Below are 7,993 nucleotides of genomic sequence, written 5' to 3' on the forward strand. Positions count from 1 at the left end.
GCGCCGCAGGAGGCGGGGGAGGTCTACGGGAGAGATGCTGAAGGGCGGCGGATGGAGGGGCGGCTAGGCAGGAGAGGGGCTTCCGCCTTACTCCGCTGTCCTCAAGAGCGCCGTGCTCTCTCTCCATGCGGACGCTGGCACCGGCTGAGGTACCATCGCGACCCAAAGGGTCTTTCAGGCAGGGGCTGTCTTTAACTGCTTAAAAGATCCGAGTCCTGAAAAGCCTGGAGACAACACGCCGCAAAACTGGTTGTGGGTGTGTGCCCTTCCACTTAAAGGATTCACCTCAGCCTGAGCATCGTTACTCTCCTAATAACCGAAAGAAGTGACGTTGTGTTTGCCGACCAGGGATGTTGTTCCACCGATAATGAATTTTTTAAAAATCGTAGGGCATGTTGAGGCAAGATATCACTTTAGCCCAGGCGGTCTAGCACTTGAAATATTCCTGACGTGGTACACCCTGTTTGTTTGATTTTAAAAGTTTTATTTTGTTTTTTAAGACAAGGTTTCATTTGGTAATGGGTGACCACAAATTCCTTATGTACACCAGGTTGGTTAAAACACACGGTCTTCCATCAATGCTGGGACTACAGGCATTCTTCACCAAACATACTTGCCTGATAATTCTTTCTGTTTTGTTTTATTTTGAGGCAGGTCTCACTATGTAAACCAGGCTTGGAACTCACTATTTTTTTTTAACTTTTTTTTTTTTTGGTTTTTCGAGACAGGGTTTCTGTGTAGCCTTGGCTGTCCTGGACTCACTTTGTAGACCAGGCTGGCCTCGAACTCACAGCGATCCGCCTGCCTCTGCCTCCCGAGTGCTGGGATTAAAGGCGTGTGCCACCGTCGCCCGGCTTTTTTTTTTTTTTTAAACATTTTATTTAACTTCAAATTATGTGTGTTGTTGTGAGGGTGTCAGATCTTGGAGTTACAGACAGTTGTGAACTGCCATGTGGGTGCTGGGAATTGAACCCGGGTCCTTTGGAAGAGCAGGCAGTGCCCTTGACCACTGAGCCATCCCTCCAACCCCAGAACTCACTATTTAAACCAGGCTGACTTTGAACTCAGCTCTGCCTGCCTCCCAATTGTGAGCGCTTCCTTTAAAGGCATGCACTACCTTATTAGATATTTTTAACCTTTACTTCCTACCCTTTTAACTCTGAAGAAGCTTCCAGACCCCATTTAGCCATTGTTGCAGTGAAGCTTTCCAAGCCTAGAGAGAGAAACCACCGACGTAGCAGTGAGGATGCGGAGTAAGCATGCTCTCTGTCCTGTGTGTGCGCGGCCTGGCCTGTGAGGCCATTGCTGGGGAGCCACCAGTAAACCAGGACAGTCAAGCCCAACCTAAACAGGCTATGTTGTATGGGCAGCTCAAAGGAAGCCGTGAGAAGGTCGCTAGAATGAAACAGCTTTGAAGTAATGGGAGAAGCCTGAAAGCACTCATCTGGCCTCATCCCAGGCAGAAACTGTGCAGTTGCCCTGCCCTGCCCTGCCCTGCTGTGTCTAGGGAGCATCACTATCCCCAGCAAGGCGCCTGGCTCACCTGGCTCACCTAGCCAATGAGCACGTGATGGTATTCCTAACACTGCAAAGACAAAAGACACTTCCACGCAGGGCCTCCTAAAGAAACCAGAGACTACAGTTTCTCTAGGACGAGACTGAGCAGAGAGGCCAAGCAATGGCTTGAATTACCAGGTCTTTTTGTCTGTAGGCTACGGTCTCCAGTGTCTGCCAGGTGCCACCGCTGATGACAGAAGATGAAAGGCCTACAGTTCTCAGGCTTTTTCCTGCAGCACAGCTCCTGCTTCAGGCCTCCTGGGAAAGCCCGCTGGAGAGCCTTTTCCTCCACCTGGCATAAACCTGGTGGGTATCTTAAGCAGTGTTGGGCAGTGCTGGGTCATACAGCTAGCCTAAGAAACCAGCACACAGGTCTTGGCACAAAATAGGTATGTTTTTCCAGATGTATGAGAGCTGCTGATATTAGAGTTACCAAGAGATGACTGGAGGAGAAATGGAGATTTTGGTGCTGGGAAAAGTTTAGCATCCTCTGGGTTGAAACCTTGCTATGCCCTGACTATATAAGGTATGAATTATTTCACGAAAGATGCAGATGAAATTGTTTGACTAAAAGAAATGGAACTAAGCATCTGGGGCGAAAGTTGGGTGCTTTTGTATATTTTTCTGTCATCTGGATATGGATTCACAGGAGTGTATTACACATTAATTTTTTCCCTGCAATGTATTGGAAACAGCACTACAACTAGTGTATTGAAAATCTATTCTCTGCGTCTGGGGGTGTGGTTCAATTATTAGTGTGCTAGCCTAGCATGTGTGAGGCCCTGGCTTTGAGTCCCAACACCCCTATAAACTCTACGTAATAGTATGTGTCGGTATGTGCTCAGGAGGTGGAGGCAGGAGAATCAGAAGTTAAAGGTCACCCTCTGTACTCAGTGAGTTCAAGGTTAGCCTGTTCTACATAACTTTGAGCCAGTCAGGGCTATACAGAAAGAACCTAAATCAAAAAAGAAAAAAAGAATATTATGTATACAGTGGTTTTGCTTGCATGTACACCTGCACACCAGAAGAGGGCATCAGATAGTTGTGAGCCACCATGTGGTTGCTGGGAATTCAACTCAGGACCCCTGGAAGAGCAGCCAGTGCTCTTAACCTCTGAGCCATCTCTCCAGCCCCCAAAAAAGAATTCTTAAGTGAATAATACAGTAACTAATTGGCTCCAGTCAAGCAAAGGCAGATGAGCTCATTTTCAGTGTAATGAATCTAGCCTGGGAGCAGGTTTTTCTGCTTTTTAAACTATCCAAGGTGATTCTTAAGCTCAGAGTAAGTGGAGAAACTTCTGTAGTAAGGCCTCAATGATAACACATTGCCAGGAAGGAGCCAGCAGTATTTATAAAAATAAAAAATAAATTAAAAAAAAAAAAAGACTGGATCAGTGTCACAGTTTTTAAATCAACCCTACTTTCTCTGGAACCCTCCATCCAAGAGCCAGGATGGCTGCAGAATTGCAGGGCATAAGCTGGGAGCGATGCATCTCTATCCAGTGTATTAGTAGTTGTCAGTCTAGCTCTGAAAGAACTGGCTCCACAGAGTCGCTTGGGTGTCAAAACCCCTTGTTTGCCCTGATGACACACACATGGAACACTAGCACTCAGAAGAAGAGACGGGAAAAGCAGAAATTTGAGGTCAAGGCTGGGTTACATAATGAGTTTTAGAGCAACCTGAGTATACACAGACACCCTGCCTTGAAAATGACACCAAACCAGGACTGGAGAAATGGCTCGGTGGTTAAGAGCTCTTCCAGAGGACTTGGGTTCAATTCCCAGCACCCACATGGCAGCTCACAACTGTCTGGACTTCCAGTTCCCGGTCATCTGACACTTTCACAACAATGCACATAAAATAAAATTAAATAATTTATTATTTTAAATAAACCAAATAAGTGAATAAAAAATTAAAGAACAATAGAGCCAGGTATGGTGGCACATGCCTGTGATCCCAGCACTCGGGGAGAAAGAAGCAGGGGGATCTGTGAGTTTGAGACCAGCCTGGTCTACACAGAGAAACCCTGTCTCAAAAAAACAAAGGAAGAAAGAAAAAGGAAAGAAAGAACAATACACCATTCGATGAGAGAAAGACAACAGAACTGAAAAGGAGGGACTTTCCCAGTAGCTTGACAGTCCGGAAGAACTCAACCCTGCCCCTCCAGTGCTATAGACAAGTTCTGATACATACTGTTTCCCAGGCTACAGCCTCCAGGCAAAGTGAACGCCAAGGAATCAGGCAGGGCACTTGGGAAGATGCAGTTGTTCTGATAAATTATTTCTGAAGATGATTTGCCTTAGTGAGTCTCCACTGCTGCAGTGTCCACAAAAAGATTCCTGTGAGTACCAGCCTTCTCGGTGGGTTTGTTGTTGTTTGTTTTGTTTTTATTTATTTATTTTTGTTTGTTTGTTTTTTGAGACAGGGTTTCTCTGTATAGCCCTCACTGTCCTGGACTTGCTTTGTAGATCAGGCTGGCCTTGAACTCACAGAAATCTGCCTGCTTCTGCCTCCCAAGTGATGGGATTAAAGGTGTGTGCCACCACTGTCCAGCTTCAGTGGATTTAAAAGAGGATTTGGGGCCTTCAGAGATGTCAGCACTTAAGAGCACTTGCTGCTCTTGCAGTGGACCCAAGTTCAGTTCCCAGCACCCATGTTGAGTGGCGTGCCTCACAACTACCTGTGACCCCAGCTTCAGAGAAACCAGTGACCTCTTCTGGCCTCTGCAAGTGGGACTGCACTTACACAGTGCACTTACATAAATGCAGGCAAACACTCTCTGCTGGCTAGTTTTATGTCATCATGACACAAGGTAGAGTCATCAGAGAAGAGAGAACCTTAGTTGAGAAAATGCCTCCGGGCTGGAGAGATGGCTCAGCCATTAAAGGCTAGGCTCACAACCAAAAACATAAGAGAACATGCCTCCATTGGATATGGCTGTAAGTCATTTTCTTAATTGGTGGTCAATGTGGGAGGGCCCTGCTCATTGTGGGCAGTGCCACCCCTGGACTAGCAGTGGTCCTGGGTTCTATAAGAAAGCAAGCCATGAGGAGCAAGCCAGTAGGCAGCACCCATCCCATGGCCTCTGCATCAGCTCCTGCCTCCTAGTGCCTGCCTCACTGCTTTTGATGATGAACTATTATATGGAAATGTGTGCAAAATAAAGGGCTTAGGAATGTAGCTTAATGGGTAGAGCGCTTGTCAACACACGCGCACACTCTCGAGAAAAGCCCTTGGCTCAATCTGCAGCACTATGCTGACTAGCCATAGTGGTGCACATTTTTGATCCTAGCACTTGAAAGGTGAAGACAGAAGGACCAGAAGTTCAAAGCCACTGTTCGCTACATAGCAAGTTGGAGGCCATCCTGAGATACAAGAGACCCTGGCTCAGTCAGCCAATCAACCAATAAATCAATCAAATGACACTTAGCTCAGAATTCAGCCCCTGCTCCCTTTCTCAGACATCCCCCTGGAGGGCAGACTGTAGACTCTTGATGTGTGTTCTAGGCCAGAAGATGGCATCTACGTTAGTTAAGCACTTATGTACCAGTTTCCTCAGAAAGAGAGACAACATCCCTCCTCGGAGGGAATCTCCTGATGACACCACAATGTTCTAAAGGGAGTGGAAATTGTCATCCTGCCAGTCAGTGTCTTAACACTCAGGAAATAAACAACTCAGTGGCTTCAGTACCTGTGAGTGGCCAGGTTCACTAGGAAGTAAGGAACACAGCGAGACACTAGCAGAAAAGTCCCAGCTGCCTGGAAGAGATAGAGACCAAAGCTCAGCCTGTTGAGCTACCTGCAAACTGTGCAGCGTGCTCCACGTTTCTGGCTTTTATGAGCCATCACCTATGCTGGGGGTGGGCTTTTAGTGACACAGATGTCTTTGGGACATTTCTGCTCTTGTAAGTAACCCCTCACCTATATTCAACCCTAATAAAACCTGCCTGAAAAAAACAAAGCTCACCTTAATGGTGAGCTCAGGGTTGCGTACTTCGCTCTGTCATCTGTTCTCTAGCTGGGCTGATCAGAATTTTGTCCGTATCTTTTCCAAGAAGCGCGGCACACAACAGCAGTAACTCAGCGTGCTCTTTCCGAATCTCCTGGCTGCATCTGCTATTGTGTTGCCTTTCTGCCCAGTCCTTGATGGCCACTCTACAGCTCACAACCCGCCTCTGTTACATAATCTTGAGTGAACTACTTTTTCTCTGAGCCTTGGCTCTCCTCCTGTGTTGGAAGAACTGGAGAACTGAAAAGGAGGAGACCTGATAGTGGCAGTTTGCCGAAAGGCTGGGAGCAGAGGAACTGAGCCCAAAAAGAGAGCAGTTAGTGCCAGTGTGAATCTGAGAATAGGCTCTCTCCTCCCTCCCCCCACTCTTCAACCCAGTAACAGGGACAAATCAAAACCCCCAGATAATTGCTGAGCCGTCTCTCCAGCCCACTCCACCAAGATTTTCTTGCTAAGAATTTACAGATATTAGGAGGCCGAGGCAGGAGGATTGCAAGTGTGAGGCGAGCCTGACTATGTATAGAGATCATATCTCAGAGCTTTATTGGTAGAATACTGACCCAGTGTACTAGTTAGTACTGTTGCTGTAACATAGCCTGAGAAAAACGACCTAAGGGAGAAAGGCTTTATCTTGGCGCACAGTAGGTCCTGGCGGGAGGAGGTTAGGGCAGCTGGGCACACTGCACCCGTGGTCACGGAGAAGCAGAGCACAACCAACAAACACATGTTCAGTTAGCTTTCTATATTTTCTTCTTTTTAAAAATTTATGAAGCCAGGCACAGGATTACAGTACTCCTGTAATCCAAGCACTGGGAGGCAGGAGCAGGAGGATCTCTGTGAGTTCATGGCCAGCCTGGTCTACAAAGTGAGTCCAGGACAGCTAAGGCTACACAGAGAAACCCTAAAAATTGTGTGTTTGTGTGTGTGTGTGTGTGTGTGTGTGTGTGTGTGTGTGGTCTCCTCAGAGACCAGAGGAAGTGTCAGATCCCTTCAGACTGGGGTTACAGGCAATTCTAAGCTGCCAGATCTGGGTACTGGGACCCAAATGCAAGTCCTTTGCAAGAGTCCAAGCATTCTTAACTACTTGGCCAGTTTTCCAGCCTGAGATTTCTCTCTTTTTCTGTAGTCTACGCCTCAAGCCCCAAACAAATGGTGTAGCCTCCATTAGAGTGAGGCCTCTCACTCCATTGACTTAATCTGAATAATCCCTCACAGGGGTGTTTACAGCAGTGGCACTCAGCTTTCCCAGTGTCAAGACCCTTTAATACAGTTCCTTATGTTGTGGTAACTCCCAACCATAAAATTATTTTCGTTGCTACTTTCTAACTGTAATTTTGCTACTGTTATGAACTGTAATGTAAAAATCTGTGTTTTCTACTACACCAACCAAGGACAATTCATGCAGTAAACATTGAACCCCTACTCAGATCTAGCCAATGGACAGGACATTCTCCACAGTTGAGTGGAGAACAGGGACTGACTCTGACACAAACTCTGGTACCCCATATTTGACCATGTCCCCTGGTGAGCCTGGTGGCTCGCAGAGAAAGGATAAGCAGGCTACCAAGATGAGACTTGATAGCCTATAATCATATAGTGGGGGAGGAGGTCCCCCTCAGTCACAGACATAGGGGAGGGGGGAATAGTGTGAAAGTGGGAGGGAGGATACAAGGGATGGGATAACAATTGAGATGTAATCTGAATAAGCTAATTAAATTAAAAAAAAAATCTGTGCTTTCAGCGGAGGCATGTTGGTGTACACCTTTAATCCCAGAGGCAGGTGGATTGCTGTGAGTTCAAGACCCGCCTGGTCTAAAAAGTGAGTCCAGGACAGCCAAGGCTACACAGTGAAACCTTGTCTTGGAAAAAAGAAAAAAACAAAAAACCTGTGTTTTCCCATGGTCGTAGGTGACTTATGTGAAAAGGTCTTCTGAAAGCCACGGGCTGGAGAAACACAGGTTGAAGAGCGCTGGGTTAGAGGTTTCCCTCCTCGGTGGTCCTAGATCTTGTCAAGTGGACACTAACCATCACACTCTGGGGTCAACTGTGGGGGAGTGCTAGTCAAAGAAGAGAGCTGCCATTTTGGTTTTGTTGTTGTTGCTGTTGTTGTTTTCGAACAGGGCTTCTTTGTTTAGCCTTGGCTATCCTGGACTCACTTTGTAGGCCTCGAACCCACAGAGATCCGACTGCTTCTGCCTCCCTTAGTGCTGGGACTATAGGCGTGCACCAGTGCACCCAGCTGAGGGCCGCCATTTCAGGCTCATGCGGCTACAGGTGCACAAAAATCATGCCGACCCGCTGCTGCACACCTGCTTTAAACTTCTTGTGTGGTCTGGGGTAGGTGCTTTCCCCTTGCTGTCACTCTTCTCATCTGTAAGTCAGACCTTAATAATGGTAATGAGATGTCACAGTTTTTGACAAAATTAT

General features: G+C 46.9%; 1 long non-coding RNA gene across 1 annotated transcript; it reads left to right on the forward strand.

Moving 5' to 3' along the window:
- Window positions 1-25: 25 nt before the first annotated feature.
- Window positions 26-7,639, forward strand: LOC311587409. Its single transcript, XR_014775855.1, has 3 exons — window positions 26-149; window positions 3,761-3,898; window positions 7,475-7,639. It is a non-coding gene; the product is annotated as an uncharacterized lncRNA (long non-coding RNA).
- The last annotated feature ends 354 nt before the right edge of the window (window positions 7,640-7,993 follow it).

This window comes from Acomys minous (genome assembly GCF_964271855.1).
Source record: "Acomys minous genome assembly, chromosome: 16".
NCBI lineage: Eukaryota > Metazoa > Chordata > Mammalia > Rodentia > Muridae > Acomys > Acomys minous.